The 14,952-nt window shown below is 37.6% G+C and overlaps 1 protein-coding gene across 6 annotated transcripts in view; it reads right to left on the bottom strand.

Moving 5' to 3' along the window:
* Positions 1-14,952, bottom strand: part of RUNX1T1 (RUNX1 partner transcriptional co-repressor 1) — a 111,538-nt gene that overhangs the window by 60,044 nt on the left and 36,542 nt on the right. The window contains exon 1 of one of the 6 annotated variants that reach the window (XM_014890740.2): positions 4,453-4,571. The exons of the other annotated variants lie outside the window; for them this stretch is intronic. The gene's annotated coding sequence lies outside the window, so the exon portion shown is untranslated. Of the gene's footprint in view, positions 1-4,452; positions 4,572-14,952 lie in introns of those variants that run through there. 6 annotated transcript variants of the gene reach the window in all.

Genomic DNA, 14,952 nt, shown 5'->3' on the forward strand with positions numbered 1-14,952 from the left:
GTTTTCTTGGAATAGAAGATGTAAAGCACATCAGTACTTGTCTGGTAAGCTCTAAACTGCTTGGATATGAAGAAATGAAGAACTGCTGAACTGCAACAACTATTCATGGCAAACTGAGATTATGAAAGGAAAATTTAAAAATGGGGAAATAGGTGTACCTGGATGAAATACTAAACAGTTAACAAGAATAACTGTCCCCAAATGAGTTCCTAGCCATTATCTTTTCCATAATTATTGCAAGTAGCTTCAGTAACTGTGCATACAAATGACCCATTAGAAACTTAACAGGTCATTTCCAAAGGTGATTATGAGCCCTGACTTACAGAGCTACTTGGGTTTTTACACAATTCTGTTCAATGCCAACAATCTGCACAAAATTAAGATAAAATGTGTTTCCAAAACACCAAGTGGAAATAAACTTTCAGAAACTAAAAGAAGGTATTAGGTGGTGAACACTGATGAATCAAATGCAGTCAGCTTCATAAATGAAATGTTAAAAAATTTGCTTTTGTCTGTGCTCTGGTGTCAGGAGAATGGAAAGGAGGCAGCAATCATACGTTAGAGGCCTTACAATGCCCCATATACTACAATAAATAATGATGAGTGTAACATGATGATGAGTGAAAAGTCTAAGGCTAGGCAGGTGAGATAAAAATCATAGTAGGCTATCAGAGTGGACATCTGCTATAGAACACAGTATGGAGAGTAGAAACATGTCAGTAGATAAAGATGAACCCAAATGAACTCCTTAACAACAGGATGCTCTTCACCTGAATGGTCCTTCTCGGCCCTGTTTCTTAATGGGTAGCTGTGCTATTGCAACAAATGGACAAGCAATAGGTTTTGGTTTAGAAAATATTAGAAAATTATTCAAAAGCATCATTTAAGGAGAGCAATAAAGGAGTATAGACGTGCAGCTTCCTCAGTTGCTGATGTTGTTAAAGAAACAGCAGGAGGCACAAAAACAGATCCTGGCACTCCCACTGTGAAAGGCTTGGGCAGGTTGTAAAAAAATTAACTGAGCAAAACCAGAATAGATTCACTTAAATTGTTCAGGGAAATAAGGGTAAGAGGAAGCATCCTAAGCTATAGCAACCATAAGAAACAAAAGACATTGTCAGTTTTCATTCATATAAAATAAATAAGAAAACAAAACTATAAAAAACTTTGATCTTAACTGAAACGGAACAAAGATATTGACAACTAACAAATATTGACCTAGCTTACGTTTAAATCTGTCTCAACAACTGAGAAAGAAATGGGCAAGGAGGGAACCAAACTTGGACCAAAAAAAACCTTGATTCTGGAATAATATATGTGATTTTTTTACAAGAAGGAGTGAAATAGAAAATGGGACTCTGATACTGCTTGTTCTTCTCTTTCTCTTCTAAAAGAGAGAAGAAGTAAAACAAACACATTGAAATACTACTGCATTGTTCAGCCAGGCCTGGGATCGTGGGAGATTCTCAACAGACCTTTCCTTTTCTCCAGAAATCCCAAACTCTTGCAAGAACGAGTACAAGAAGCTGTATGGCCTCACTGGTTCTGCAGGGAATCAGCAGTGTTCTGTCTATTGCTCCCCTCTAATATTTAAAACAATCTATCTTTGTCTTTTCTTTTTTTAAAACCATCTCAAATGTAGGCTTTAAACACATGCTCTACATCATGTTATGTCATACTGGAACAAACAGCTCCTCGAAAGGCTGAACTTCTATTTGTGATTATTTATCTAAAAGCTGTGTTTTCTTTTAAACTGTATATATTTTGTTGGACTGCATCTACTGACAGCTAAATTCCCAAGCCTTCAACCTGCCATCTCAAAGAAGCAGATTTGAAAGAGTCCAAGTGCTGTCAGTCTGTAATGAGAGTAAAATTATAAATCTCTGTACCAAAAGACATCTGCTTCATTCTTAACTCTGATCCCCCCCTTTTCTTTTGCATTCTAGCTAGCATACAGCTGCAATAAATGTGGCTCTTCTCACAAGCCATGCAGATGTTAACAGTTCTGTAGGACATCAAGAAACATTTCAAGAATCTTGTAAGTGCTGGCTAAACTTGCTTGAATAACCCACACTATCTCCTCCACATTCCTATTCAGTAACATTAGTCTTCCTGAATATATTAAGGAAAAAAAACTTACCATTTAAGCTAAGGCTTTAATGTCTAGGTCTAAATGCACTATCAATAAACAAGGAATGTTCTTAAGCCATCAGACAACAGATATTCAGATAGTAAAGCAAAGGGAGTCAATTTATTCTTTGCCACGATGAGTAATGCATTTTTTTGTTTCTTATCTATGCAAGAGTAGTAAAATGAATGTCTGAAAAGATATATTTATAAAAATCATGGCTGTATGTATTTGAAAGAATGGATCAGAACTAGAGCAAGATCTTTTCTTTTCTAGTAATCAAACGGATTAATACTAAATTAGAGCGAAGGAGTTCAAAGTGCTACCTAGTACATTTTTATTAAAGTTGTATTAGCATGACAGTCATATGCATTAAAGATTAAGCTAAAGCCTCAAACCACAGTCAGCAGCAGCAAGAGTCCAGCTGTGCAGGTAGAAGACTAGATACGAAATGCATTAATTAAGTGGGTTTATACTAGAGATGCTGTTTTAATATTCTTCCCTGTTCAAGCAGTGTGCTGGGGTAGCCAATTTTCTTCTTAGCAGCTAATGTAGGGCTGTGTTTTGGATTTGTGCTGGAAACAGTGTTGGTAACAGGAAAGTTTTGACTACAACTGAGTGGGGCTTACACAGAGTCAGGGCCTTTTTGCTTCTCACCCCTCCCAGCAGCGAGCAGGCTGGGGGTGCACAAGGAGTTGGGAGGGGGGACACAGCTGGGACAGCTGACCCCAACTGACCCAAGAGACATCCCACACCATGTGATGTCATGCTTAGCAATAAAACTGGGAGGAAGGTTGGCTAGGAGGCTGCTGCTTGAGTTCTGGCTGGGTATCAGTCAGTTGGTGGTGAGCAATTGTATCAACTAACTTTCTTGGGTTTTATTTCTCTCTCTTTGCTATTTTACCTTTTATTACATTTATCACTATTATTATTACAATTAATATTACTATTTTATTTCAATTATTAAACTGTTCTTATCTCAACCCATAAAAGTGACTGTTCTCACTTTTACCCTTTCAATTCTCTTCCCCTTGTCCTGCTGGTGGGGAGTAAGCAAGCAGCTCTGTGGGACTTGGTTGCAAGTTGGGGTTAAACTACAACAAGCAGCAAGTTTAGTCTCTTTTTTGGGGTAGGACGTTCAAAACACATGAAGCAGTTTAAGAAGCTCAGTCATCAACAAAGCCAATAAGACTCACACTCATGTGTTACTCCAGACACTTGAAAATCCCACATCAAATACCCTACCCTGTGTATAAACTTCACACTTTGAAAACCCACTGGAAGGAGGGCTGCAGAGTGATTCACAGCACTGAGCCATAAAGAGATCACAATCTTTGACAAGTACAGAAACAAAATGTGCAGTCAAGAGTGTCTATGGTGGAGTTTTGAGATTGTCTCCAGTCAAGTGTCAATCTCAGCAGAGTTTCAAAGAGGACAGGGTAGGGAGAAATAAAACGAACATATCAGTACATTTCCTGCAAGGAATCGATAAAAAGACCTCACTCCTACAAAGGCTTACATACCTGCTCAACTTCAGATACTTATCCTACTATGTAGCACACTTGAAGTGAAAATCAAGTCTTTGAAGACACAGGGCACAAATAATTTACCATGAAATGTGGAATTAGGGGTATTGTTTGTTCTTTGATTTAGTAATACAGGAAATCTGAATATAAAGCAGAATTGGAATGTGCTATTTTCTAAATGCTTCATGACACTGCTTTTAGAGTAATTTCATCAAAATGCCATAAAAAGACATTTAAGCATTTTGAAATAAGCAAAAAGACAATAGACTACAACCTTAAAAAGAAGTCAATGTAATATTAACAGAAGCTCTGTAATTAGCTAGTCTAAAAACCTCAAGCCGTCTCAGGCTTCCCCAAACAAAACAAATTGGAAGGAGAGTGCAGGAAGAAAAGAACTAAAAAAAAAAAGGAGAAAAATAAAGAAAGAGGAAAGAAAAGCCACATGAGCCAGAGTCCCTCACTGCTGTTATTTCTCCACAAGCGGAAATGCTCCGTTCAGTCATGGCTTAGGAGGCATAAACATCATTGAAATTCAAAAGCAGCTCTGAGAAAGAGGACGCCTCAATTGGTATGCAAGTGGTGTTTTCTCGCTCTGAATACATTATGAACTTGCAGCATGCTAATATGCCATGCTATCATAAGCACCAGATGGAACAGTAGGCAGTGTATGTCCCATCAAACCTCAGGAAGATGTATTAATGTTCCTGCTCTTTTTTTTTCTTCCCCTCCCATCCCCCTTCCCCTACTACAACCCCTCAGCTGTGTCCCCAGACTGGCACATTTCGTAGCATCAGTCACCTGCTCCCGAAGCACAGTTCTCCAGGGTTGCCTCATCTTCACCAGGTGGTGCCAAGCATCTTTTCAATCTTTTTTATCGCAGAAGGTAAAGGCCACAAGACGTGTCAGGCTGTGCTTACTGAAGGGTACCGAGTACAAAAGATAACATCATGAGATAAATGATAGATGAGAAAGACTTTGGGTTTAAAGCTAGCACAATAGTTTTAAATTATGTATAAACGGCACAGCACAAATTTCCCCCTCAGTATTATTGGTGAATGAAGAATTGGGGAACAGCAGCACAGGGAAAGGTTTTTCAAGTAATCAAATAAAACAGAGGAAACTGGATTAAAGATCTTTAAACTTAATTCCTTTTTCCACCACACTGGAAACCTTTCCACAGATGTACACAGTTTAGCATCCATTTATAGGGTAGGGGCAGGCTTTAATTTTAAATCAGACTAAGAAAATGGCACACAGGCAAATTAGCTTATAGGATTTTGATTTTTTTTTAAATATATATTATTCTAATAACATTCCTTGGCTTTTGTGACTAACAAATTGCTTGAAGCTGTATGTATGATTCAAAAGACATGGAGAATTTTAATACTGCTTCGCATCATTTATTAATTCAGTCTCAAGCAGGTTTTATATTACTAAAGAGAAATGTGATCTAGTGCTCTGTATGAAAGTATGTGCATAGGCATACAAAATGAAAGCACATATTTTCTGGTATCACCTGAACTTTTCTTATCTATTCATAGAAAGAAACTTCCTATTGAAATATACGGTTTGCAAGAAAATTATTTTCTTTTTCTTTTCCTGTTACTGTGCTCTTCAGAATGCAAAATAAGATCCTAAAGACTGAAAATTAAGAGCCTGTGAATTCAAAACACAAGTAAGAAAGACCAGAGATGGCTGGAGAAGAAAAGTAAATCAGCTTTAAGCATTTGGAATGTTAAAGTATTTTTAAACAGGTTTGTTTTTCAGAGAGAAATCACATCAGTAAACATTTTGCCATTTTCTGATATTTTAGAAACCACCTGCTGATTTACAAACAGCTCTCACTATGTATGTAAATTTATTATTTTCCTAAAAACATTAGCCTTCTCATAAATACAGTCTTATTCTACAAGATGCTGACTATTCACAACTCACACGAACTTTTCTGGGGATTAACATTGCTCAAAACTTTGTAAGAGCTAGATACAGGAATTATCTGTTGCATGTATTAGAAGCTTTTTCCCAACTATTAAAGGTCTGATTGACAGAGATTTCTGACCACATATCCAATCCTAACTAAAACAAAAGAATAATTACCTTTTCCTTTCAAACAAAGCATGTTATGACTGTTATTCAGAAATAACAGGCATTATTCTAGCATCTGTTGAGTCCAGAAATGCTTTAATGTCTTAAAGATGTCTTAAGGACTGAGTTGGAAATCAGATCAATTTTTTTTCCTCTTTCTTTTCCTACTGAATATTGGGGAGCTTGTTTTGTTTCTTAATATATAGCCTTTAAGAGTAATTTGCAAAACTATGATTTGCAATGTGCAAATAAGTCTATTTAAGTCCATTATCTTGTGTTATAAAGTAATTTCTGACACCTTAACAGCACTCAATTTAATTACAACACTGAACTATTACTGAAACAGTAGAGCTAACTCCCAGAGGAACCAGTTTGGATCAGAAGATGATGATATATGCTAGCTGCGATCAGCTTTCAGCATCAGATCCACCATCAGCTGTTTTCAAGAACAATATCAGAACATCTGCATCATCATAGTATTTTGTGGCAAAAAGCCCTCCAAAAGCTTGCAGTTGCATGCAACAATGTGCACATACCCACACCTGTAAGCAGACATATTTAAAAACCAGCAGCTTTACTGTAATAAAGGAGACCAACAAAACAAATAAAAAACCCAACCAAAACAAAACAAACAATGTCCCCAAAAACCAAAACCAACCAAACAAACAAAACCCCAAAACAAAGGAAAGAAATCGCAAAGAAAGCCTTTTGATTCTGATTCAATAAGCATCAATTTCTGCACCAGAATCCCTATTGGGTAATCCATCAAGGCATCTATTCTATATCTAGTGTGGCAAGATAGTGAAAACACTTACAACCTCCAAAAAGAAAAACACTTGTGACAAAACTATTAAGCATTCCTGGTGATTAAGCAATAGACACTCATTATTTCAAGACTGTCTTGAGCCAATGCTTCAGATAAAACCATGCAATCATATCTGCTGCTGTCAGAGTGAAATCAAGGCATCATGATTTTCTGTATTCCTTCAAGAAAACACAAGTTACTCAGCAGCATCCACAAAGCTCTTTCTGAGAGAATACAGAAGTTATCTAAGGAAAGAGTATATAATTTCTTTTGTGGCTCTACAGAGAGCTGCAGGTTGATACCTTAAATTTAATAGTATTTTTACTTTTGGAGTTTTTACAGACACAAAAGCAGTTTGAAGCAAAACCTTTAAGGCAGCATAAATGAAAGGATTCTGTTTCTGCTGGTGTCTGAAGATTAAATACCATTACTTGCCTTGATCAAAATGAAAGGAATTGGAAATTAGTACTCTACCAATTGACATGTCACAGTAAGAAAACTAGCTAGAGTTAGCTGGCAAGCAACCATGAAAATCAAACCCAAAATGTGGTTCTGTCTATGTAGAGGAGTCTGAAAAGGGCAAAGAAAGGCTGCAACACTGGAATTCCAGGCAGAGAACTTGCTATACATGTTCTGTAGACTGCTTTCACATCAGTCTCTCAATCAAGTTTCATGCACAGATTCATCTCTTGTGCAGCAGTAAATGCAGAAAACCAAAACACATTTGCTTTTGTAACCGGAGAATAATGTAAAGAGACATGCAAATAAATTAACAAAACAAGCATTCTTCAAAATACTTTAAAAATTTAACATGATAAACACAGATAATATTCTCAAAGAAGCCACGACATCACTTCTCCATTTTCAAGGAGACAATGAAGTCCTCACATTAGCTAATAGGAATTCAGAAAAGAAAGATATACACTCCTTACTGCACAGACCCCCTTTAAAAATTGCAAAGGACTTTGCTTTTATTTCTGAAGATGTACTGCAGTGAAATTATGAGCTCGGTGTAAAATAATCAAATATTGATTTTAATGAAGTAATTTACGTTACTTTTAAGATCTAATATGGATGAGATTGACAGAAGCTCTCTCTCAGGATCTTAGTTAGGATATCCTACAGTGCCATGGAAGGATGAACTCAAGCAGTGTGGACCACTTGAACTCTAGAAACTTAGTTGTCCTCCCTCTGTTAGTGGAAAAATGAAAACTAAAAATGCCAGTTCTAAGAGTAAACTCTGTTACAAACCAATTTCCAAGAAGATGACTGATGACTTTCAAAGCTATTAAATGACAGTGCCATCTGACCTTGCTGGATATCTAATTACACCTATTCTTTTACAAACATAACCACAGTTGCTTTAATGAGCATCTTTCCGCTTTCTTTACTGTGTTACAAGGTGCCTGTGTTTCACTCAGGATTTCACTTCCAAAACTGACAGAAATCCCAGTGGTCTCAAAAAAATATATATTATTGCATATCCCTGTTTTTAAAAGACCATTTTCGTACACTGCAGTGTTTATCGTCTAAAATGTCCAAAACAGCATTATCTAGTATGGTTCCCGGCAAAAAATACCCTAGTAACAGTAACACTGTCACAGAAAATGACCTCTTTTAAATTTCAGTTAGACAAACTTTCTCCTAAAGAGAATACAAATAAGTGTGTGCAAATCTAGCAGATATAATTACGCAATCAACAATTATGCGGTGAAATGGACTGGAAAAATAAAATTAAAACAATAAATGCTAATTTGTATTTGCTAACCACAAAAGATGTGGCTGGTGCTCTGCAAGGCGCAAAATCTCTTTTTAAAAGTCTCTTAAAAATTCAAGGAATTATATGAGGAAGTCACATATAGGAAAGTCTATGTCGATGGCATTCATTTGGATTATAAAACAGCTACAATGAAAATTCAAGACTGTGTACACATGCTTAATGCTCTGGCTTAAACGAGCCACCAGAATATATTTGGAATGCACAGTTTAGAAGCAAGAATCAAATTATGGCTGCATTTTCCAAACTGCAATCTTGTGGCAGGAAGAGTATTTGAGTCATGTGTGCTTGCATGACTCACGAAATACAAATTAAGGAGAGATCTGAAAGAAGGAAGGGGAAAGGCCCTGTATCCCTAACTGGGAGATTACTCCTTTAGCAGGATGTGGTTTCAAACAGGAGGACAGTAAGACATTGAACCCAGCATCGCCAGAAGAATCAGAGAAAACAGGGAACTACGAGAATCTGCACTCGAGATACATAGGAAAGCTCCCAGGGCTTGGAGAAGAGGATTATAAGCATATAAAGAAAACTCCAATTAAGCATTAGAACCGAAGGAGTACCAAATTAAATTTTAGATATGCTTTCCAAATTACTTAAGACAGAGTAGTGCCTTAAACCCCAGAAAAGATGTATTGATAAGCTAGAAAGGGCAATGGACTTTGAAAGGTAAAACATGTTCCTGCTTCTTGAATCATCATTTCAAACTTCACTGAAGTTAATTAAGCATATGCAAATGCTACTTACTCAAATCTCAGTTTAATACAGCAACCTCCATTTTTAAATGAAGAATTATATTGGCCTGACCCTACTGCAGATCTGCCTAAATTTGCAGTGCGCTTGAAGGGTTACCAAAATACATTTTTCTTCCTTTTTCCTCAGCTTCTCCTCCAGAAGGTGATCAATAACAATTCCTTTCACTCTTCTATTTCCACATTTCGTTTGGTCTTTGTCAGCTCAGTATTGTCAACGTGCAAAAATAACAGCAGAGCTTGTTACAGTCTGCTTCCAAAGGGATGTCCATAAGGAATGAGAACCATATGAGCAGTACTCTTAATAACTGTGTCCACTGGTGATGGTATTTCCTTGTGAACTTCAGAAAGATTTCCTGTCATCTTTGACTTACACTTTCTGCCTGTTTAAAAGCACAGTTACATTGCAGGCATAGCTCCAGAATATTTGTCCACACTAATACCTAAATATCTGGCTGGATAATTTTAATAGATTCAGATGTGTGGGCCCTACCACATTTTTCCTCTTGAAAATTTCACAAGATTACCAGCTACCAAGAGCAAGAAGAAGCAGAAATAAATCTACAATTCATTATGCAACATAATGGAAAAGCTCAAGTAAGGCTCTAGCTTCATGCCATAGGAATTTGAGGAGGAGACTTTTAGAATTTGGATGGGTTCAGTGTCTCTTCTTTAAACCAGCTGCAGGAACATTACTAACAGGTGGTGTGCTGCAGCACAGGGACAAAACTAAGAGGTCTGTGAACCTTCAGTTGAAGTGTCTCCTCTCAAATCCCAAAGTCTCCAGCAACTTGTCTCAAGTTCTGCAATTAAAGCTCACAATGAGCCTCTTTCTCCACACTCTGCCTACAACTTGAAGTAAAAAAGAAACTACTAGTAGAGAAAAAATAAAACAATAATAATAATAAAAAAAAACAGCACAGAGAAATAAATTCAGTTTTGGTATAAGGAAGCACAGCTCCATGAGCAGCCAGAGGAAGTAGGTGCATTGAGCTTGACAATTCTGCACTTCTACTGGCACACAAAGTCCATTCACAAAGCTATGGATCAAATAATAGTTTCAGAGCAGAATCAGTGAATCCCTTTAGGTGTTTGAAGCCCAACACTGCTGAAATTTCCCCTGAAACACAACAAAGAAGCCAGTACTAGAAGCTGCCCTGCTCTCCTCTACAGAACACGGGTCTGAAGCACCTCAGACTGGGTGTCCAGAACAGTTAACAGATCCAGAAGAACAAAGAGTCATTATGCAAGCTGAAGTGACCTCAGGAGATGAGACAGTCTATGCCTTTCTGTCTTAAAGCATGTAAAGTTTAGATCAAGATGCCAAGGGTTTGTCCAATACAGGATCTTCAATAATGAAAATATCATTACCTCTCTGAAAAAGCAGTTTTAATGTTTGACCATCATTTTGGTGAATGATTTTTTTTCCTGGTATCTACTTAGGTTTTATCACGGTCTATTACTTGTGCCTTTTGCCTCTCCTCTTTACCACTATGCACCTTGGGAAGAATTTGGCTTCATTCATCTCCTCTACACCCTCCCATTAGGTAGTTGTAGACAGCTCATGACAAAAAGATTATATAAAGTTAATTATACTTAACTAGCAACTGCCTACAGCTCAGCAACAGGAAATTTCCTGCCTTTCAAGGGCCTCAACAATTTGAAGACCTGGAATCCACAGCATTACCCTCTCCTACAGAAAAGTTGTCCATATCCTTCAGAAGATTGGCAAGTAGAACTGGTTTGTATAAGACACAGCTAAGCGAGATGGAAGAGTGAGCTTTGAAATTTTTTGGCAAGATTTTGGAGTGGAAGCCTCACTCTGGAAGTGAAACACACAAATTCAAATCCTCCTTCTGCTTGCTCACACTCGGGTCTGGAACATATGCCCTTAACAGAGGGGAAAGCTACTGCCCACTAGCAGTTTATGGGAGTAATCTCCAACACTCTTGTCCTACCCAAGAATTGAATGAGAAACATATCAGGCGGGAACGTGGCTCAAGATCAACAGCAGCAAGGGGAAAGTGGCTCCTGCACTGGTCCTGCTCCTCATCTGGTGACTCTCATGTACATGAGGCAGAAAGAACAAAGAAAAAGAACATCACAAAAATGCAACTTGGTGCAGAGATGGCTGAGCTGCTAGAGAGTTGAGCCAGTGAATATAGATAGAATGGTACAATGTGGCAAGGACTTCACCAGCTTCACAGAGGAGCTGCGTGAACATGGAGTTAGCAGGATATTGAAAGAAATAAGCCTTGCCAAGTGGGCCAATATGGCTAGACTGTGTCTGTGTGTAAGTGAAAATCCAAGCACTGCTGTGCCCTATGTTTTTCCCAATTTAATCTCTACTTGCCTTAGCATTGCTGGCTCTATGCTCCATTTTACACCATACACATTTCTGGGAACAAAATGTAAGCCTACACTTGTGAAGAGACCAACATTTCTAAATATGCACTGGGCTTCCTCTGAGATTACCTACCAGATCCAACTGTGTGAACAACTCAAGACACAGAAATCCTTTAGCTCCAAAAAGATATTGCTGTGATCTCAGTACTGGGCTGCTTAACCCTATCAATACTAAGGGAGACCCTGCCATGCACAGATGCAGCTTGATATGCTCAGGAAACTTTAAAGCTGTAACATGATGCACCTGGGAGTGAGCAGAGTTAGAGGCACTTTGGATTTGGAAGGCAGCTACTGCTTCAAGTGCACAAGTTGTTTTGTGACCTGGAAACAAAATACCAGGCTTCAGCTGATTTTTTATAATGTTATGCTTGATGTACACACTTGAAAAAAACAAGAATGAAGCAAACAAACCAGAAAACTGGTAGAGGTATACGTACATATCCTGAAAAGGACCAGGTATCATGTCCTCTACTCTTAAATACATCCATTTCTCTGTATAGGCTTTAAACTGGCATATCATATAATATAATTTTATGCAAAATTCAAGTTGTCTTTTCAGATTGATTATTCACAGATCACACTGATTTGCAACCTATGACGATCATACCTTATATATGTGGTGTGGAGTCCAAAATCTTTAAATCAAGAGGTGATTGGTGCTAAACACCAAGGAAGTACCTGTCCTGAGAAGCTAACTTGGCTGTTCTTCTCTAGCTAAGGGCCTGAGCTACAGAGCCTTCAGATTTCTCAGGAACAGAGTGTTTGGGATCCTGATGAATATATATATATATATATATTCATTCCTGCAGCATGATCTGCATTCCATGATGTGTTAGTTACTTTCCATGCATGTGTAGCATGAGGCAGTTCAGAGCCTCATGGGTTGAAAATAAGAGCAATAATGTTATGCAGACTTTGGAATTTATTACTACCATAAAAGACAAAGAAACTTTAATACCGTGAAAAGCAAGACATCACATGTCATATCCCAACCCTATCATACATATCTGAGGAACCCAGTGACCCACGGTCCTCTTAGGAAAAGAGCTTTTCACTCGTAGCTGAATCCTGAAGATAAAGTCATTATGTAGGATGATTGGAATAATGATGCAAAGTTAACACTCAGACTTAAGTATTTCCAGACACATTTTCCTTATTTGGCAGGAAACTTGTTTTGTAAGACACACAGTCCTCCTAATATAACAGCATAGCAACTGCAACTTAGAACAGAACAAGTCAGTTAATGGACTGCTAGGACACTTTTGCTGTGTAACACCACTTAGCTGCATGTATTTAAAAAACAGGTGGATAATCCAAATGTTCAGTTACTAGGACACTAACAGTTATGTCCATGGCAATTTTGTTTCTGTTCTTTAAACAAATCATCACTTGCAAGCACTAATGTTAAAACCAGAAAGCCACTCTAGTACACAGTGGCTATAAATGCCAAATCAATTTTCAGCAGATAATAAAGTCCATGTTTTACAATCAGCAATACACTGTTTTACTACCCAAAATGTAAGCTAATAATATATAGCTCTGCTAAATGGAAAATGCAGATATGCTGTTAAGAAATGGGCTGGCTGTGAGATGATGGATCATTTCTGCCGGGACCTTCTTAAAGCTATGTGCAAATGTTTTGAAAATATCACATGATGTGGCCATGTGTTAAAAATTACAGCCAGTTAAGTTCTCTGCTAAGAAAAATATGTGGGCAATTTATGAAATGCACTCCAGGATGGAGATATCTTAAGTAAAACCAGATTTTGAAAACAAACCCATTTTTTTGAAACATGAACTTAAAAAAAAAATAGTTGCAGCCACATCTGGAGAGCAGAAGTAAAGAAAGGGTGGTCTGACCTAATACCAGGCCATCTTCTGAAAGAGCAGCATTATTTCTGGGCTACAATGACTGTGATCACTGATTGTCCTTTTAAGGAAACCATGCTGAATACTGCCATGGGCAATAATAAAGCATTTTGCAGGCCAACATCTGTTCTTTGAAAGTACTATAAAATGACTGATAAATTTGTAATGTTTCATAAATAAAGTCCGGAATAAACAGTACCAAAAAAAAAAAAAAAAAGAAAAAAAGAAAAAAAAGAAACCAACCACCACATTCACAGTAATCAGAGAAACTGGTGTATGGTATTAGATTTGAACACTGTTCCCCCAGGAACAATTACTTAGAGATAAACGCTTCCTAGAGTTCGCTACACAGAATGACAAAATGGTTAACTTGGTTACGGCAAGCTGCATGTTAACGGGATTATCTTTCTAGGGACTTTTCTCAGAGTTGCAGCAGTGCCTTCACAGAAGTCTGAATGGCTTTTACAGTGCTTCATTAGCCAGCCCCGCTGCTGTTGCTTTGCCCTGACAGCAGAGCGAGGAGGTGAGGGCCCAGTTGCAATTATAACAGTACGAGCAATTCGTCTTTGAAGGGCAAATTTGGTTTGTGTAATTGTTATCACCACACATAAACCAGAACCCGTCTTTATTACTTCCTGTTCTTTCCCCAAAAGAAGGACTTCAGATGTCAGAATCACTAAAGGGATGGTTCTGAAATCAAGACTTCACACATACACAAAAGGCACTGACATAATATCAGATTACATAAAAATACACATCCTTTTAATCTCCTGTACATAATGTGCTTACTTTTAAAATACAAAATCTGCCCCAGATGGCTAATAATGCCCATTTGAAAAAACACAACACCACAATATTAAAGGGCTAAAATATGCTGTGAACAGATTGAGAGGCAGTTCATCCTAGAGGAGAGTAAAAAAGTGCAGATGGGTGTCAAAAATAGCCAAGTGTCAGATCTGTTCAAGTATCTCCATTCTGGCACATGCTCCCAGTCACAGCTGTTAGTGTATTCTCTGTATCCAAGTGCAAGGTTTTCTAACACTCAGAGCTGACATTAAAACACACTTCTTGCTTGCTACTGCTTTAAGAGAATGCTGCAAATAAAAGATTTACTTCACGGTAAAGCTTAACGAGTGTTGATAAAGGTACACATACTTGAGTGTGGCACGTGCCATTTTGATTTAAGATGCATGAAATTTTAACCAGCAGGTAGATTAAGTAATTTAAATAGCAAAGGCTTAATAGGTTTTCAAAAACGTCCACTTTAGGCATTCCAACAGTTTGCCAAAAGCCCTGAATAATACACAAAAGGATCAAAACTGATAAGATTGTGTCATTTTAATATACTTAAATATCTTGATAAAGCACAGAAATAGTAAACCACATGAGAAGATGAGTTTCATACAAACATAAGGGAAACATCAGTGGATGAAAATGATGCACAGTGCAGTTTTCCTAATTAATGAATTACCATGTATTTCTAATGAAGACCACATTCCCAGGAATGCAATGCATGCAAATCAAATTTGATGTTTAAAGGGTTAAATTGACCTTTCATAGTCCTCAGTTGTTATCTATGCAAATTAATTTGCCCATATTTCAAC

The sequence above is a fragment of the Sturnus vulgaris genome, chromosome 1 (genome assembly GCF_052056855.1).
Source record: "Sturnus vulgaris isolate bStuVul1 chromosome 1, bStuVul1.hap1, whole genome shotgun sequence".
NCBI classification, from domain to species: Eukaryota; Metazoa; Chordata; class Aves; order Passeriformes; family Sturnidae; genus Sturnus; species Sturnus vulgaris.